Source organism: Anser anser, assembly GCF_964211835.1.
Source record: "Anser anser genome assembly, chromosome: 4".
Lineage (NCBI taxonomy): Eukaryota > Metazoa > Chordata > Aves > Anseriformes > Anatidae > Anser > Anser anser.
Window position 1 is genome coordinate 1193648 of NC_139724.1, and position 18521 is coordinate 1212168.

An 18521-nucleotide genomic window follows, 5' to 3' on the forward strand; every position below is an offset into this window, starting at 1 on the left:
TGCATTATTTTTCTTATAAAGGTGACCAGCTACTAAAAGCTGTCTTACTCCCTGGGTCATTAGATAGGGAGACAAAGGCACATGCCAGTGAAAATACCTTTCTCTTTACTCAATAAATGTGGAACACGGCCAGGATCAAAACTCAGATCTTGTGTCCCAGACTGCTGCTCTGTTTGCTAGGGTGAATAGCATTTATTAGAATTACTTTTCTCTAGATCAGGTCAAGCACATACACAGCATTTTATTCATGTTTTGAAATTACTGTCAATGAAAGAAAAACACACAGAAGGACAGAAAGAAAGAAGTTAAATGAAACCTATTCCACATCAAAGAACTTAATCCTACCCCCAAACTGTGACTCATTTCTCAGACAGTTATCATCCTGGCTGTCAGCATAAATGTACTCGCACTACATTAGTACAAACAAAAAAACAGCATGCAGAAAGAAGGGGGAAAGCTATTACTCATCGGATACAGCTTCACTCTTTGATTTCAATATGCTCCCCTTCATCTGTCACTCCCAAGATTTACAGATTACTTTCAGGAGTTATCTCCCAAACTCTCCTACTCTGCTGTTGTTGTTTACTATTTCAATTTTTCAGGAGTAATGGAGAAAACCTAGCTCTCCAATACAAAAAATACAAAAAGCTAAACCCCTCTGCAAAGCAAGAACAAAACTTAAAACCAAAAAGCCTCCTCTAACACGAGGCCCAGACCACTCATTCCTCTAAACAGCCCGCCTCGAGCTCGAGCTGACAGTAGCTACTTTCTCAGCACATTGGGCTCCTTGAGATTTGTGAGACTGCACACAGCACAGCCGAGCTGCACGGCCAGCCACAGCACATGGACATGCCCAGGCACTCGTGCTGACTGCTAAGTAGCAACACCTTTGAAAGAAAGCAAAATTTGTACATCAAAAGTCATCAAGGAGTTTTCAAAGTCAACATACATTATACCATAGTTGTTTTAATACACTAGTTAAAAACAATACCCTTGTTGGAAGTAACTCGAAGTGTGTTGTGAAAGGGGTGAGTATTTAAAATCACAAAAAAATATTAAAATCACCAGAAATTTTCAAAAGTTTAAAGCTGAAGTAGGCATCCCGCTCTTTGAATTCAATGACAATTTGCTGCCTTGAGATACATGACCCTTATAGCCATTTTCATTGTATTAGCAGCTAACAATTTATTTTTTAAACCAAAAAGCCAAAGACAACAAAATATTAGCACAGAATTCAAGTCCAGCTTTGGAAATAGGCATAGCACAGTTAAGTTTCTTAAAATATGGCCCTGTTTCACAGACCACAGTGATATCTACCTTATCAGACAAGCTTCTGGGCACACAAGCTCTCCTTCAGGTCTTTTAGAGGGTTCACCTACCTCAGTTCTAATAAAAGTACAGCCTCTATCTACAAACTCAGTCAAGCCTGCCTCCTAAAGCTGTTGTACCTACATCGCATTGACAAAGCCCAGCAAAGGCTGACAGTTGCAGGGGGCTGCCCTGCACACTAACCTCTAGAGGCCGAAGGCAGCAGGCGCAGAGAGCTCCCCATGCCCAGCGAGAGGCAGCTGCGCACCACAGCGGGTACCTCCACCCTGCTCTGCGCTCCCCTCCCACAGCTGAGCATTTCACCTGGCCCTAGCGACAGACCACAGCGCTGCCAGGAGGGGAACACAACAGCCAACCTCTCTTTACTAACCCATTCATCACTGCCACAACAGCCCCTCACCTCCATGGCTTCTTGTCCCTGGCCCCTCCGCTGCTGCTGGGACAAGAGGAGCCCTGGGGGAAATGTGGGGTGAGGCCACGGCCCCCCGAGACTGAGGCTGCAGCAGCTCAGCAGCCTGTGGCTCCGCCTGGCTCTGGGAGGCTGGTGCTTGAGGGCCCTGGTCGGCAGCAATAGGAGAGACAGTCCTTTTGTCCTCATCCTGGAGGGCTGCAAAGCTGAATTTTGCTGACATGGCTGACAAAATACAAGCACTTTCACTTCTGAGTCATCATTAGCACTTGCCTTGTTTTCCATTTTGGCAGACCAGAGCATTAGGCATTAAAACTACATCAATCACAAAGGTAAACCTACGAATGAGCCATCATGTTTCTGCCTCCCATGCCCAAAGGTCCCCTCGGGTCAGGAAGGCCATCATGTTGCCTTCCCATCATCTTGCCTCTCCCACCGTCCTCTTCAGCACATAGCTCCAGCAACAGTGAGAGGAGGCTTCACGGAGCAGTAGCAGTAAGGCAAAGATCATCCTCTTCCACTGGAAAGGAAAGCCTGAAAAATGTCCTGCAAACCACGACCTTTAAAAAGGGATGAGTAAAATGAAGCACAGAACAGAGATCATTGAAAACAAGCTTGAGCCTTCTGAAGTGGAATATTGAGAGAAATTTTGCACCAGCGTAGCGAGGACTTTTGCACAGCCAAATTGAGCAAGGATCGCTGAGGAGGCTCCTTATCCTAATGAAAGGTAGCAAATCTGCAGAGGATATTACTAAAACCATCCTTGAGCTGCTGGAAACTGATTCAGTGAAAAATTTATCTTTTTAGCGAGAGGCACAGTTAAAAACGTAGGAGGTAAATGCTATGGCTATACACTTCTTAAATTAACAGTACGTAACTTCAAATGAAAAAGACTCAGTACAGCTTGACAGCAAGATGACATGAATGGGCTGTAAAGCTCTGCTCCTCGGAATTAGGCTCAACAGACCCCGCCAGAAGAATGAAACATATGTTTAGAAACCCGTCAAAAATATCATTCTGAAGGCGTTTGCGTACCAGGGAAGTAGGTTCCTCAGAAACCCAGCAGGGAGGCAGACCTCTGGATTTTCCTATGCTGTGTGACTTTGAAGAAGTTTAGGGAAAAAATTACATTCACTGTGGTGAAAATTTAGTTACACAGGATAAAGTCAAAGTCCCGAACGAACAGATCAGATTGGTAACATGACTTTATTTCTAAATGCGTAATATCAAATATAAAAAATCTCAAAGCTATCTGCCCCCTTCCCTGCAAACTGGAGGACTACTGTGTGTAGTCTCTGGCTCCAAAACGTTTAAATTCTTTACGGTGAGTTTACTGCCCCTGAGCATTGACCTCTGAACTGTAAGGAACTGTGATTTGTTTTTGAGCTGATGGTCTTATCCTCTACCTTTCTAACATCTTCACAGCTTCCCAGTGATGGAAAAACAGAAAGGAAGGAAAGCAGAGAAGCTGGAAGTGCTCAAGCTTGGAAGAGCTTGCTGCTGCACTTCCAGGCGTGCTGCAGCCACCTAGCTGACAGGAGAGCTGTGGTTTTGGGTTTGCAAATGGCAGGTGAGAGAAGGGTAGCAAAAAGCCCACCGTGTTTCCGTGATAATGCAATTTAGGGTTTACTTCTTCACTGGGAGTTACTGTTAGTGGTGTAATTATCACCTTCTCACATCCACAGCTGCCTGGTGGCTGCATTTTCTTTAGGGCATTGGTCACTAAGACATCCCTCGCTCCACTCCTGACTGATCTCTTTCCACCACAAATAAAAAGGAGAGTAACAGAGATCTGGAGTTCACCTGCTACAGAAAGAACCTCAAAAGAGAGCCTGTTGTTTTTTTGGCCACCTTATTCTCCTTAAAACCAACAGGTGTTTTGCTAGAATCTAGTGATGCTGTTTGAAAATGTACCAGCTAATACCAAGGGTGTAGCTGCTCACCTGCTCTATCTTCAAAGAGGTTGTGCAAAAACCTACTGTGAACCATCTTCTGTACAGACAAGCTGAGATAACATTTGAGTTGTCGTGCCTATGATTATTTTCTTGGTGACTTGACATTTTATGCATTTTTCAGGTTCTAAAAACAAAATGTTAAAACTCATGACAAATATATAGTAGCAGATGGCGGGGACTATTACTGTGAGTTTCGATTAGAGACACTGAAAGAGAAGCAGGGGGGAGGAAAAGCCTGAAATTTCATTTCTAAATGCTATTCTATACACTGAAGGTAAGCTGGTGATATTTATTTTATGATTGCTTTATGAAACATCCCTCTGGGTATGAGATGTTACATAAATATGCTAATAATGAAGAATATATTTTAGAAACCGTTTGGTAAAATCTTCACGTGTTTATAGATTATTTAGTATATTTGTTGTACTTCCACTGGCACCTGTAAGGAAAATAAAGTACAGGATGTGTAATCATTATTAGGTATACAACTACAATGGAGTATTTTCTTTTAAACTTTTCCTAGCTCACATATTAGGTTTAGAAAATTCCTTTCACCAGAAATCAAATGTGAGAATTCAGTATATGATGAGAGACCCCTTTGTTCTCCAACAGTCCAAAACGATCTCAGAAAAAGGCCCTGTTACAATCCAATGAATAGATGCAATTTGCCCTGACAGTTTAGAGTTCTCCCAATCCTTGCATCTGACATGTTTATAGTATAATGAAAGGAATATAAAAAAATAGTGTACGTTGTAAATAAAGTCGGATTCTCAGGTGATTAATCAGCTCAGCAAATGTAAGCTGCTGTAACTGCCAGGGGGATCTCATGGAATTTTGAATTTAAGAGAAAATGGGCTCTAGGATCACAAATAGAGCAGGAGGAGCCGAGAGAATTATTCTTGAATTGAAATATTCACACAATGAAAACGCATGAAAATCCCTGCCCTTGTTTATAGATGGTCTCCTTTCTTGACAACCATAATATTTAGCTCTTTTTATCACTTTTTATTCAGAAATGTCAACTATGTTTACAAAAGAAACAGTTTTATTTCATTTGTCTCCTCTTGCAGACAGGACAAACAGAGACACAGACAGATGACATGGGTTGTAAAAAGCTTTTGCTCAAGTAAATCAGCAGTAAAGCCAAGAACAAAACTCCTGTTGCCAAACTTGCTTCCCATCTCCATAGTCAGGAAACCATTCTTCTTCATATATCTCCTTGTATGATTTCACTTTATAGCCTGTCACAGATACCAGAAGTGTCAACTTGTCTTTGGTAAACAGACAGTAGTAATTTCTTCAGCATCAAATTTTTCAGACCCAAACATCTTGGCTGATCAACCAAACAAGTTGGAAACACTAACTCTTTTACAGAAAATGAACTATTGTGTATTTCTGTAGTCATACCAATGTATTTATGACTATTTTCCTCCTCAAAAGCTGCTGGAGAAATTAGACACCTGAAAAGCAAAACAGTTCATAACACTTAATTTTACTTGTAATCAATTTTAACTAAATTGGCAAGGAAATAGACATAGCCTAACAATGCTGCAGCATTAAGATACTAAACTTCAAATTAATACTTGCTTTCAAGTTGGTAAGAAAAAGAAGAAAGGTCAGCTTCATGATTTTCCAAGAAAGTCTATCTTCTCCTCCTTTTTCCAGGAAAAAAAAAGTCTCATTTCTAGAACACTTGCTTTACTGTTTCATATTACATTAGTAATTACTTTGCTTCTTACGTCATACTGGCTCTTTATAAAAGGCAAGGATTTTCTGAAAAGCTAAAACAATTTAGTAAGTATAGTGTGAAAGCACATGAGTTAAGCACAGTCTTACGCAGAAGCAGCTTTAACTTTCTGTACCATGTTTCCTTTATAGGTTAAGCCCTGTGAGAGAGAGAAGAAACAGAACTAAAGCCACTTTGACTTCTGACTGGAGGTCTTAATATAGGGCTTTAATGAGCCGTAACTGATGTGATGTCCTTTTACTGTACACTTCTACTGCCATTGTTTTGCCTTTCCTGAGCTTGTCCAAACTCTGAGGAAAGCTCTGCAACTGAAGCTGCCTGTGTACGTACAAGCACACCACCTGCCTCCCTCCATCCTTCCTTTCTGCAACATCCAACCTTTCCTAAAGTTCCTATCCACACTGCAAATTCACTTGCTTAAAAGAAAAAAAAAAGAGACAGTGGGGGAAGAAATACAGAAGTGAGGAATGTTACATACGGCTGAAGTTTGCATTTATGATACATTCAAAAATGTTGATTTTTAGAGCACTGTGCTTTTTTTCAGCAGTTCAACAATCACTATTTGAAACTTCCCATGTGGACTTTGAGGTTTCTCCATTATATTTTACATACCAGCCCCCAAGCTTTGAAGCAGTAGCAAGTTGTCCGGTGTTAGAAGCGAGACATGGCTCGGTGTGGCAGCATGGCACAAAGCAGAGCCCAGGCTAACAACCTGTGCCTCAGTACCAGCTTTGGGCTTCTGGCACTGCTGGGGTTTATGGCAGAAAAGGGAGAAGGAGAGACACACTGCCTAGGGAAGGGAGAGATGGGGAGAGCTGAAGGGATCCATAAGAAACGTTGCAGGAGCGTGATAAGGGTCTGAGAGTGAGTCCCAGTGATAGAGCTACCAGGAGATGGGAAGGCAGATGCAAGAATTTGGGGTGTTTGAAGGCAGCACGGCAAAGAGAAACAGAAGGCAGTGTCAATAAGGGTCCCTCCCAAATGGCTGGGAATCATTATTTTATTAGACTGACTATTTTGCTTCTGAGGAAGAATGTTTCCCTCATGATAAATTATGTATTTCAGAACATCATGAAAATTCAATATCTATTCTTCCTGGATTTCCAAGACTATCATCTTAACACCCATTACCATAAACATTTAATCTATGCAGGAGAAAGAACAATTGCTTTGGGTATACCAGGTATATTTTGATATCCTTCAGACAAAAGGAGAAGACCGCTTACATTTTCCCTGTGCATTTTCTTAACAGAGTTGATGCTACAGAGAGGGCAAGGGAAGAAAACTAAAAAAATCTCCAGCCTTTTCAGCAAAGTGTTTGTCAGGCAGAGTCTGTAAATTATGAACAGACCCTAAACCATGTAAGCATGGAGAGGACAGTGCTCTACAGTTTGGCAGAAGCAAGGCGTCCAGGAGGAAACAATCCAGCAAAGATGAAGACTGTTGAAACAGGGATGGAAAAGCTAAGCTGCTGACAGTAACTATGTTCAAGTTTATAAGGCATCAGATTCTAGGTGAGCTGAGGACAACTGTGCCTGCTACTTTGTACAACAAAACTAAAATAGGGAAAAAAAACTTTAAGATACAGTAACTTACAGAAAAAATACTCTTTCAATTAAAAACAGATTTTGAAAAGTCTGCCAAGTCCTTTAAAAAATTAACAGTTGAAAAGTACCATACGCCAGCAAGATGCCTGTTTACAAAGTACATCGTACAATTTAAAACAGAAAATGTGTGAAAAATTCTTTGAGGAAGAGTTAAAGTCCCTGGTGTCAGTTACTTAAAAATCATTATGGTTTACTGACAGCTAGCTTCTACCTGCAGCAGTTAACTAACAGGAATACCTCAGAGCCCAAATCTTTAATGTGCAGGGCAGGAGAGCTCCCACCAATGGCATTAGCTTGGACTGTTTGCCCCATCCATTCATCTGAGGATCTTAACAGACCTCCTGTAAATATTAGGGACCATAGCCAACAGTTAAAGAAGTCAGTGCAAACCTTCTCAATAAATTCAATAACTTGGCAACTCTGCTTCTCTTCCAAGTGTTAATAAATTGAGGTATCACGCTGAAGCCTGATTACGTGCATCTCGTTTTTAAAGTGTCCAATATGATACACAGCAGACCTGATTGTCAAAAAATTCAGGGGAGACACCTTCAATTTGTGCACACGAATACTGTAACTGTGGTGACATGCAACCTTGATACAGGGGTCTGAATTTGATGTCCACTAAAATATACTAAAAATGTACAAGTAGCCACTTTTGAAACAAATCATTTGAGACATTTTCCAAAGTCTTCTATCAGAACACACAGTTTTAATGTTACTGGGTCTTCCTTTGGAGACTTTTTTTGTCACATAAATAATGATCTTGATGATGGTCCAATTATACATTTTCAAGCAATTAGGCTCTTTCATCTAGATATATCATTTGTACAATCAAGAGACTTAAGAAATACTTCTAAGTTCTTTAGTCAACTTTTCACTTCTTGGAGGTTGAGATAACAGCTAATGAGAATAAGCTAATTATGGCAAGGTAAATTGAGGGTTTTAAATACTTGGTGCCAATGATATTTAATAAAGTCATGTAATTAGCATGCTGTTTTCAGGATTCTGTATGAAATCCTGCATTATTAGCTCTTAATTAAACTGTACTTTGATGAAAGAGGTGACTAGCACTAAACAGCTAAATGATCTCAGTATCCTGCAGTTAAGAGAAAAAGAGCCCTGCATTTCTTTTAATCAGAGGTCAAAACACCTAGGCCAACTGAAGTAGAACTAATACACACCCTCCTACTGCATAGGATATTTTTCCTGGATTGTGGTCAGGCAGAATTCAGTGGAAAGCTTGTTGGTTCTTGCATTTTTGTCTAACACATCATCTGCTTGTGAAACAACACATACGAAGAGGTAAACTCTCAGTATAACATATCAAAGTATGAACAAAATAACTCTAAAATACTTTTAAAATCTCCTCATAGTAATCCAGTTAAATTCTCGTAAATTGGCAATTGTTGATGAACTAGTACAGCTGGAAACTGAGGTCTGTTAGCCACAGTGCAAGCATTCAAGTACCTGTACTGCAAAGGTACACACACCACTCAGGTGCCTCAACTCTGAGCACAGACCATCTCTTACGGTGACAGATCCTATGAGGGAGCTCTTAGGGTCAGATCCTATTTCAATTCACCTCTTGGCCACTTTGCTGTGACTGCTTAATCATGTTTGTCTACACCACATCCCATCAGCAGCAGAAAAGTTACACAAGCTGTTTATTGATTCATGTAGACACTTTTCTTGGTACCTGCAAGTGTCAGGCCTCAACCACTCAGATGCAAAGCATTTCTACCTTTGCATCTCCTCTTCAGACAAGACACTTCGTACCTGGTTTGGTGAGATGCATGGTATTTTGTCAAAGAAGTTAGAACATGAAGGCTATTCAATCCAAGGGTGCCTGTATTTTACAGAGGTATTACCCAAGCTCCTAATACTATATTCATTATCAGCATCTTGGTGTCTTATTTAATGCTTCCTTCCAGCTTTCACCACTAGGCACAGCAGTCAACGTTTGGCTCAAGGACCAGTGGCTTGTGTGGCCACTGTGTGGCTCCATGTAGCTGCTGAACATACCCAGAAGGTTCAACACTAAGATTTTCCAGGCCTAATCTCTCCACAGGAGAGACCCCAGTGGCCTTACTAGAATACATACCAAGCAGCAGCAGCCATGCAACTACATGTGCCCTGTTTGCATGCGATTATCGGTGGCTGTATGACCCCATCCAAAATGGCAATGTTTTTAGAGACGCAAGTTAGATTTCAGGCCCACCTTTTCACCCACGGCCTGCACACAAAACAGTAAACTTGTTCAAAAAAGCTTGTCTTCTTATAGATATTCGTCCCCCAAACCTACTCCTACCATGCAGTAGCCTGCGTTCTCTCCCATGCTGCTACCTAGGACACAGCTCCCTTCAGGTCTCCAAAGCCCCTCCATCTAGATGAAAAAGGGACAGTAGGTGCCATGGGGAGCCCCAGGGCACAGAGTGCTGATCAGCCAGGGGCAGGTCAAAGCAAAGGAATAAACACAGAGCTCACTCTGAAAGCTCTGCTGTAGCACAGGCACTGATCTGTGTCCGTGTCTTACAGCGCCCCGATTCCCCAGCAGCCAGGAGGAATTCAACCATCTTCGAGAACTGTCCCTATCTGTCACATCGGATTGAAACTGGCCAGCAGGTTCAAAAGTCATTAGACTGATGGATTGATGAAGGCAAATGGGAACATTAAAAACACATGCTTTCTTCAGGAACGGAAAGTTAAAATACGGTGTCACTGTTGTGTACGTCAAGCCCTAACAGTCTGTGACTATGTCCTTCTGAAAAAACTCAAATTTATTTCTTCAGCATCAGTATTCTCAACCTCAGTGCCTGAGCCTCGATATGCTCGGACTGAGCTGTCCCATAAGCCCAAAAGCTTGTGCTCCCTCTTCAGCAGGGGTTTAAACAAACAAGAACTTGAAATTTTGTCTAAATCTTTACACAGATGATCACAGCTCAACAGTGGGTGGTATTTATCTATTTTTCCAGAGCATACAAAAACTTAAAGCAGTTAAAATTTTATATTTTTCCAGCATTTAAGGGTGATCGCTACACAGTAACTGCAATTACAAAATAAACTTGTTATGTGGCCACACAAAAACTCAGATCTCAGACTAAGGAAAAACAAGTTGCAATTTAGGTAGCTTGAAAAAATGGATATCACATGATATGTCTAAAACACTGGTACCAGACAAAGAGAGATCCTTTGGTGTTTTTCTGTTTCCCAGGTTATCCTCTTTTTTCCTGGTAACACTATGGCTTCTAGACAAGCACAATAATATTTGTACTAATGTTCAGCTGTATATGGTGGAGAACAAGTAAGGGATTAATGAATGAAGACTCGATAACATGAACATTACAGTCCGTTCAGAAATAGGTTTCTTGTTTCTTTCTCCGTTCCCCTCATGGAGCCTAGAAGATGCCCGAGCTTCTCTTACTACTCAGTCTGTGTAAAACCACCTACCCACCCATCTATCCACCTCTGTTTCTTGTCTTGGGTGAGCTGATGCCCAGCAAAGCTTTTTCTATTTGTGCTCCACCTTTATTGCGAGGAAAAAAAAGTCTTTGACCAAAAAGTTTCATTGTCTCTTTCTGTCTCAAAACTTGATGTCAGGAACAGCTAGGAATTCAGCCTTCAGCCTGCTCACCAGCTAAGGGTCACAAATACCTATGTTTTTAACCCTTCTTCTTTTCAGTAGTCCCCACATTGTCAAGTGAAAGTTCTCTGTTACATCACCATTGATATCAAAGAATTTACAGAAAATGAAAAAGCAAGAAACGAAGGCCAGCATGAAACAGCTGACATATAAGTCTTCTCAAGTCCTATGCTTTATGATTATATGTAGCCAACACAGAAAGACATAGTAAGAACTTAATTTACCTTAACCTAAATTTGGATAGCTTCATAGGCTATGTATTATGTAAGAGTCAAAGAGAACCACTTTAGCAGAGGAAAAAACAGGATTTTTTGTGAAACATGAGACATTAATAAGAGAAACAGAGGGGGAGGATTTAGTTTGAAGTGTTAATACACCTTTCCTGGTTTTGCATGAATGTCTGCATTTCTGAAAGACAAGATTACAGAAACTAGAACCAGGTAGATAAATATCCCAACTGACAAAATCCTACACATGGGGACTCAAACCAACATACAGAGATCTAAACTGAACTCCACATTTCATTACACTGTACAAGTGTGAGAGTACATCTTAGTACAGATTCCTTGCCAATATTACACTGCTTCCAATAGCATATTTCATCCTCTCTTGTTGAATCTAATTTTTAAAGACTTACATAATCCTTTTACTTCCTTTTGGATATTACCCCCCATTCAACCACACGCTATTATAAAGAACTTCTAGCAGCTCTTCAGCCAACACTTAAAACATCTCAGTGCCTTACATCAAATAATGTTTATCCAGCCTCATTGCTTATACCCTGCAGACATCTGTAGTCTATTGCTTTTTGCTTTGGTCATCATCACTTGCCAAGTTCTTTAGCCTTTACTTTTTCAGTCTTAGCTCAGAAACTTCCTGACTATGCTGGTGTCTCCGTCTAAGCAGTCTCTCAATGGTTCTGATTAAGTGGTGCAGAACTGAGCACAGTCTAGAAACCTCTTCAGCCAGAAAGATGAAGTACTTATCTGTTACAAAATATGATTTTTAATAGCTTAAATTTCGATCCATGTTACATTGCAAATTCAGGTGTAATTTCCTATTTATCTCATTTTTAGGACACTTTCAGAAGAACCATTTAAAAAATTTCTATTACCTTTAAGGAAGGCAGTAAGAAAGAACAAAGGATAAAAGTTTCTCACACACACACAAAAAAACACCCCAAAAAACCCACTAACAACTCTTTTTATAGAAATAAAGGGTTTTTCAAACTCCTTTTCGGTTCTGTTAGAGTTCTATCATAGGCAACTCTAAGTTACCTTTATTCCAGGTGTTTTAAAATGGGAGCAGAGGCACTTGAGCTATTCCCAGGAGTGTTAAACACTGAAAGCAGACCTGCATGAGATAGATGTAGAGCTATGTGACTTGTTAGCTCCGCAAAATTTCAACCAGTGTTCTCAGACCTAACCTGGCACATCTGTACAGCACGGCATGGCCTTTGCCATGTAAATTTACTGACTTGGGTTAGAATGAGTTTATAGATTCCTACTTTGCACAGTCACTGACCTTTTATTTTTCTCCCCCATTTGTACTTACAAATATATCGCAGTCTTTTTTTTTTTTTTTGCAGTACACGATTATATTTATGGTTTATTCCCACTGTGAAGCTATATTTTCAGGGGCAATACTAATTCATCTCAAGGGCTGTAAAGCGTCAGAAGGAATCTCCTAAGTATTTTTAAAAAGTGGTCATAAAGTCTTTATGCTCTGTCAAACAATTTTTAAAGAGGAAGTAACACTTCTATCTTGTTTTATCTTATAAAAAGATACTGAAGTTTGCACAGAAAAAAGAAAAGGGAATTGGAAGGAGATACAGCACTTATTTCATGAGGAATTACATACATGCTGGCAAACTACTGAGTTTTTTTTACTTGGTTTCCTAAGCATGGTCATTCAGAATCAGTCATGCAGTTGCATGGACTTCTTGCAGACTGAGCAAGTAATAAGTAAGGACATTTTCCATGCAGCTGTACTGTAACAGCAGCTATGGAAACACAGCCCCACTTTTACTCCTCACTCTCCTCTTCTTGCCACTGTGCCTTCTTAATATGAAGGAAGTGGGAAGATGTTAGGCCCAATTTTGTTTTACAGTTAATTATTGACTTTTATATGTCTGCACTGTGTTTCTATTTGTTGGTCGTGAAAGTTTTATTCAGTTCTGTGAGCAGCAGGAATTTGACAGCAAACTTGTCATTTGAAAAAAGCCCAGAATAAATCTTGCAGCAGCCATTCGTACAGTGATGAATCTGTACAGCTCTGCAATAAGCTGTAGTTGCATTGTTATTATTTGTATTACCTAAGTGCTTCTTAATGCCTTTGACATGCCCAGAGGCTTAATAAAGAAAGGTGCAAACAGAATAAAAAGAGCCTCTGACCTAGAGAGCTTGAAGCATAAGAAAGGAGAGGGACTGACATGGCAGCTAAGGCATACACTGCCTGGATAGCAGTTCCAGCACAAAATCACTCCTGAGTTAGGATGCCACGCATGCTGCAGGAAGTTTGAACGTTATCTCAGGTCTGGTGCATTAAAGTAGAGAAGGTACTTACAGGGCTTTGATGTCCCTCAACTTCCGTTTTTCTTTTACTCTCTGGATGCTGTTATTCATTGAACAACAACGTTCAGCTTTGAAAGTACTGATCTTGAAACTTCGAAAAGGCTTTTTCAGTGGAGGAGAACTATCCAGCAGAGTTGAATGCCTTACAGCGCATACTAAGGTTTCAGTATGTCTTGACTCACATTTCACTTTATAAATTTTGGAATGACTGTTTTTGCTTTGACAGCCATATGGATGAACCCAAACAGAGCTGAGCTTAGGTTATGTTGACAATACTCAAAGTAAAGTGTGCAGAATTACATGTGTTTTCATCTCATCCATGAAAATATTCACATACATTCCTCAAGTATAAGTTTCTGAGAAGAGAGAAGACGACAGAACTTGCTAGCTCCATGGCTGCGAACCAAACATGATTACATGAGTATGGCATGCTTGGTGGACAGAAGCATTTGGTGTGGATTTCTCTCTAAACAAAGCCTTATGCTCAAGTGTAAAGATAATCTCTGCATAATAAACCAAGTCAAGGGAAAAGCAGAAACAGTGTTAGGATCAAGTAAGCTAACTGAAAGCTTCCTATGAGAGCATAATTACCGAATTTTAAATAAAATAGGTCTTACAACACAATTCCATTAAGAACAGGAATGAAACTACAACAGGCAGACACCACTGGTAAGGTAATTCATTCAGCCTAAGAACAAAGTATTCACCACTACACAGAAAAAGCAAATTAAAAAATGAAAAAGATTACTGTAATTGCTAGAAACATATATAGGACTGCATCCCTACTGCACATCTACTTATTTGGGAAGTCAACAGTAGATTCATAGAAGCAATTTACTTTGGTAAGTCAGGAAGTGTGCTAATTATAAAAGCTGTGAAGTTACGTCAACACCAAGAAGTGCAGCATTTTTTTCCAGTTGCACAGCAGTTAAACTGCAAGACCTGGGATATACGTAAGCAAAACAGCAGTCACTTAGCAGGGACACAGGCAGGAAGCGCAGTATTTTTTCCCCCTTAAATGTACTTAGAGTGGTTTAACCTCTGGGCAAAGAAATAATGGGATCAATAACAACGTTGTCTTAAGAATGCTAATGAGCTTCCTGAACAGCAGCAAATCACTATGGGTGAAAGGAAGCCCTCCTGCCATATGTCATGTGTGACAGTCCTCAGAGCATTCGCCTTCATTTGGTTATAAAAAGGGAGTCGTATTTCTTCTATTACTTCCATATGGCAGCTGCTAGAACCACAGCATATTAGTTAAACTGCAGTAACATTTCAGTGGAAGCACACGTATCTGAAGATTATTGCAAAAAATCAGGAACTTCCTTTTCCTTAATCTCTGTAATTTTACTAATGGCATTATAAGCAAAAACTTGAGAAAGTACTGTGTACAAATGCTATATGGGAACACCCCACCACATGGAAAAAGACCCACTGAGCAAGTAAAATGACTGCAGTCAAACAAATGAGGAGTTACAGCAAGAAGTCCATGGCTTCCTTTTCAGCAGTGGCCCTTTCTCTTCTGCCCTACATTTTAAATAATTCCTTTCCTGAAAAGAAATTGATTTAGTCTCAAGTCATCCATTGAAAAGCATCTGCTCTCATATACAGCCTAACAAAACTCATGTGTGTTCAAGTAAAATACCAACCGCGGAAAATCCTGAGTCTTCATTGGCCAGACTCTGGGATTATTTGATTTATTTTGTTAGTACATGCTAAAGATGCAGTTCATGAGCCAGATCAAGTGGAAAACTATGTTTAGCCACGTGTTGTTTTTTCCTTCCTTTTGTCTCTGGGGGTGTCCATATATTTGTTAGAAAAAGGATGGCCCATAATGAGGTGACATCAGTTTTATATGGTACATTACAGATATTTTTACATGGCTAAGGACAACCTTCAGATTCCCCCCTTGACCAGATAGAAACAGCTGTTAAGACATGTCCTCCAGAACCCCATCAGCAAAATAAACAAAAACAAGCTATGAATTCCAGCAAACACAGAACTAACAGAAGACACTAAACTCACAGGAGGAATGAAATTTAGTTTCTGTGTATCTGATACAGCACTAAATATTAAAGCTTCCTCATGCTTAAAGCACCAACACAAATTGATTCTGAGCAAGAAAGATGAACATCTGCAGATCAACCAGCGTTTACTTCCACTTTTTTAATACAGAGCAATATGGCTTAGACACACAGCACCCTCTTCACAGCTGTTGTGCCTGAGAAGTTGTGCACAAATGAACAAAATAGTTCAACCAGCCAGTGAGAATGGGTCAATACAGTTACCCTTTCGGCACAAGAAGCACGGCTGCCAGTGCTGCTGCTTGACACACACGCCCTACCTGTAGACTTCATTCCGAGGACCACGCTTGTCCCACAGCCCCAGGGAAGCAGGCAGCATCATTTGTGCAAACATGTCTGAGCCTTCTGGAAAAAAAGGAAGATCTCCAGCCCCGCAGATCACCATCCTTCTTGGACATCAGTGGTGACCCAAGCACTGTGCACATCCCAGTCCCTCCCAGATATAATACCTGTATGAATATTAACATCAAGAATAGACCAGGAATATTTTAACATGAAAAAAATGGAAGCCTGCTCTCCTTTGGCCTGACAGTCCACAGAGATGCAACACAGGTCCTGGCTATTATTAGACACATGGTTACTGTGCAAAGTTTTTGTCTTCGTGCATTTAATACAGCAGATAAACCGTGCAATTAATCTTTGTGCCAAGCTCGTTCCATTGGGTTTGGTTGTTTCTAGTGGTACACAGGTGCAGAGATGGAAGAGCAAGGATACACGGAAATGCCCAGCACTGCCCTGGCAATCCCAGGGGTAGGGCATGTGAGACAGACCCAGCTCTCCTCTCTCCTGCCACTCCTTTGCAGCCTCTCTCCTCTGGTCAAGGAGTTTTACACAGCTTTCTGTTCAAACATCAGTACACTCCTTTGAAAACAAATGCTGCCCTGTGCTGAGCAGCAGTTGTATCAGTCTTGCTATATTAAGATTCACAGAAGTTGGTACATAAACCAAATTGCTTTAATAAGTCAGATGTTAATAAAACTGACTGGTAAAGTGTTACATAAGCTGGTTGCAGCCCATAATACACATAAAATAATTTTATAACTTTTTCTGAAGTTATATTTTCAGTCTGAGCTCTAGACAGTGCGGAACACTTCACAGTACTGTGTCTGAACCAACATGCTCCAGCAGTTAAGTCAGACTTCCTAAGGCATCATCCGGCCAGAGAAACTTCACGGTTTCTATTATTCCCTTCCTTTGCCTCTTTTTAGGCATGTACTTTCTACTTATCATTACGGCCAAGCCAGTATAAAATACCATAGGAGCTTCAGATCAAATTAAGATAGAACGTACATACAGACGCAGTAAATGCATTGAACAACTGTACAAAGGTAACATGGCTCATGAACTGGGAATATAAAATGATTTATCTAATCAAAAATTCCTAATAGTTAATTCATGCTGTCATTTAAAGTCTTAAAAAAGATCTTTTGAATTTCCCCAGAGGAAAGATTTGCAGCTCAGTGCAACTGAATTGACAGGGACATCTCCGGCAGTTCTGTAAACGACACATTTGATGACATATCTATCATTTCTTTATTGATAACCTTCTGGGTGATCCTATAGGTAAAGAAAATTAACTTGCAGAATTAGACTCTCCTGTGACAGGAACTGTCTTGTGTCTTGACAGTTCAGGCTTTCTGGCACCTTCCAGCCACTCTGCCTCAATATAAAATAGATCTAAGCCTCTCTGAGGCAAATATTCAGGTCACTCCTGTGCAAGAGAAGTTGAAAAGATACGCCATGGTATTTTGAAAGTTTGTATCCAAGAGGTAAGCTTTACCATGGGAAGTTCTTATTTCTTTCCACATACACTTCAGGAGGGAAAAGATGCTTTAATATTTTAAATAATAGTATTTATTTAAACTATACTGACTAATGTGGACAAATTTGCAATGTACAGAATAAACAATAAGCTCTTAGGGGAGAAATCTGATGCATTAAACAAAAGACCAGGCCACTGCCACAATGAGGAAATATCATAACGATGACAATGCTGGCTTTGGAACACAGAATGAGATTCATCTGACCAAGAGCAAATGTTTATACTTCGTCTTAGTCACTCTAGAAACATTTTATGAGCAACAGAAAAATATATACTTTTAAGGTGCAATTAACTTAACCACTGTCAGCCTAAAGAACTACTTGTTTATGTTGTCTACTATGGAAAGACAGAGGACTAGCTCTGATATAGATGTGTACATTATAAACCTCAAAGTCTGGGCAAGATGACAGACTGCGAGTGATGGAGACTAAAACACTATTAATTTATTCTTTCTGGCTAACTCCTCTCCATTATCAGCACACTGCTTGGAACAGATGATATGCAAGAGAATCACTCAGAGGACAGCTCTTGCTGTCTAACTCTTCACTGAGTATAATGCAGAAAGACTGCAGATTCAAGCTTTTATTTCCCATATGCATGTCTCCTAACAGATGCATCAGCTAAGTGGTCACAAAACAGAAAAAGAAAAAATGAACCCCCCCCCCCCCCCCCGAATGCACATGGTTAATATTAAACTTTTTCCTTGGCAATTATGAAAGAATAAGAAAATACAAGTACCACCTATCACAATATTTTCACGTGTTAGCATGATCACATTTGTGTTCTGTTTGTCTACATTATATGACCAAAGATGCTCATTCAGACCAGAATCTTCCCTAATAACATGACCACCACTGATCCAAAACTGAGCACAGGTAGGAGTTACAAGAGGAGAAAAAGATTAGTCTTACATGAAGAAAGTGGAGACATCTCCTGATTTCAGTTCAAATTACCTCTTTTGAAAAGCACATAAAAGACCAGACAATAAAGAGGAGATCACATAGCTAATGGTTTTAAAAAAAAAATAAACAAAAGAACCCCACAGTATTCTAATTTTTCATTTTGAAAGCATGATCATTTCTCACTGAAATACAGAAAGGGCACGTATTGGGGAAATGAAGGAAAAGGTTGACCAACTTATGTCTATGCCATTATGCTCCACCAGCATTGTACAGTCAGTAGAAAAAAAGTCATTTTTAATTTTCCTCCTGATATCAGATGGCTTTTCCCTTGAAAAAAATCTCAGTGCTTTACAGTCTTAAAATTTTCAAAGAGTAACTGTAACAAAAAGAGACTGTATTAAATTAGTAGACTGTCAGTGGGGACAATCATGGTCTATTGAGATAAACTTTGTG

At 40.0% G+C, this 18521-nt stretch overlaps 1 protein-coding gene across 18 annotated transcripts in view; it reads right to left on the bottom strand.

Moving 5' to 3' along the window:
• LOC310898756 (bifunctional heparan sulfate N-deacetylase/N-sulfotransferase 3) overlaps positions 1-18521 on the bottom strand; it is a 382477-nt gene that overhangs the window by 95910 nt on the left and 268046 nt on the right. The window lies entirely within an intron of this gene.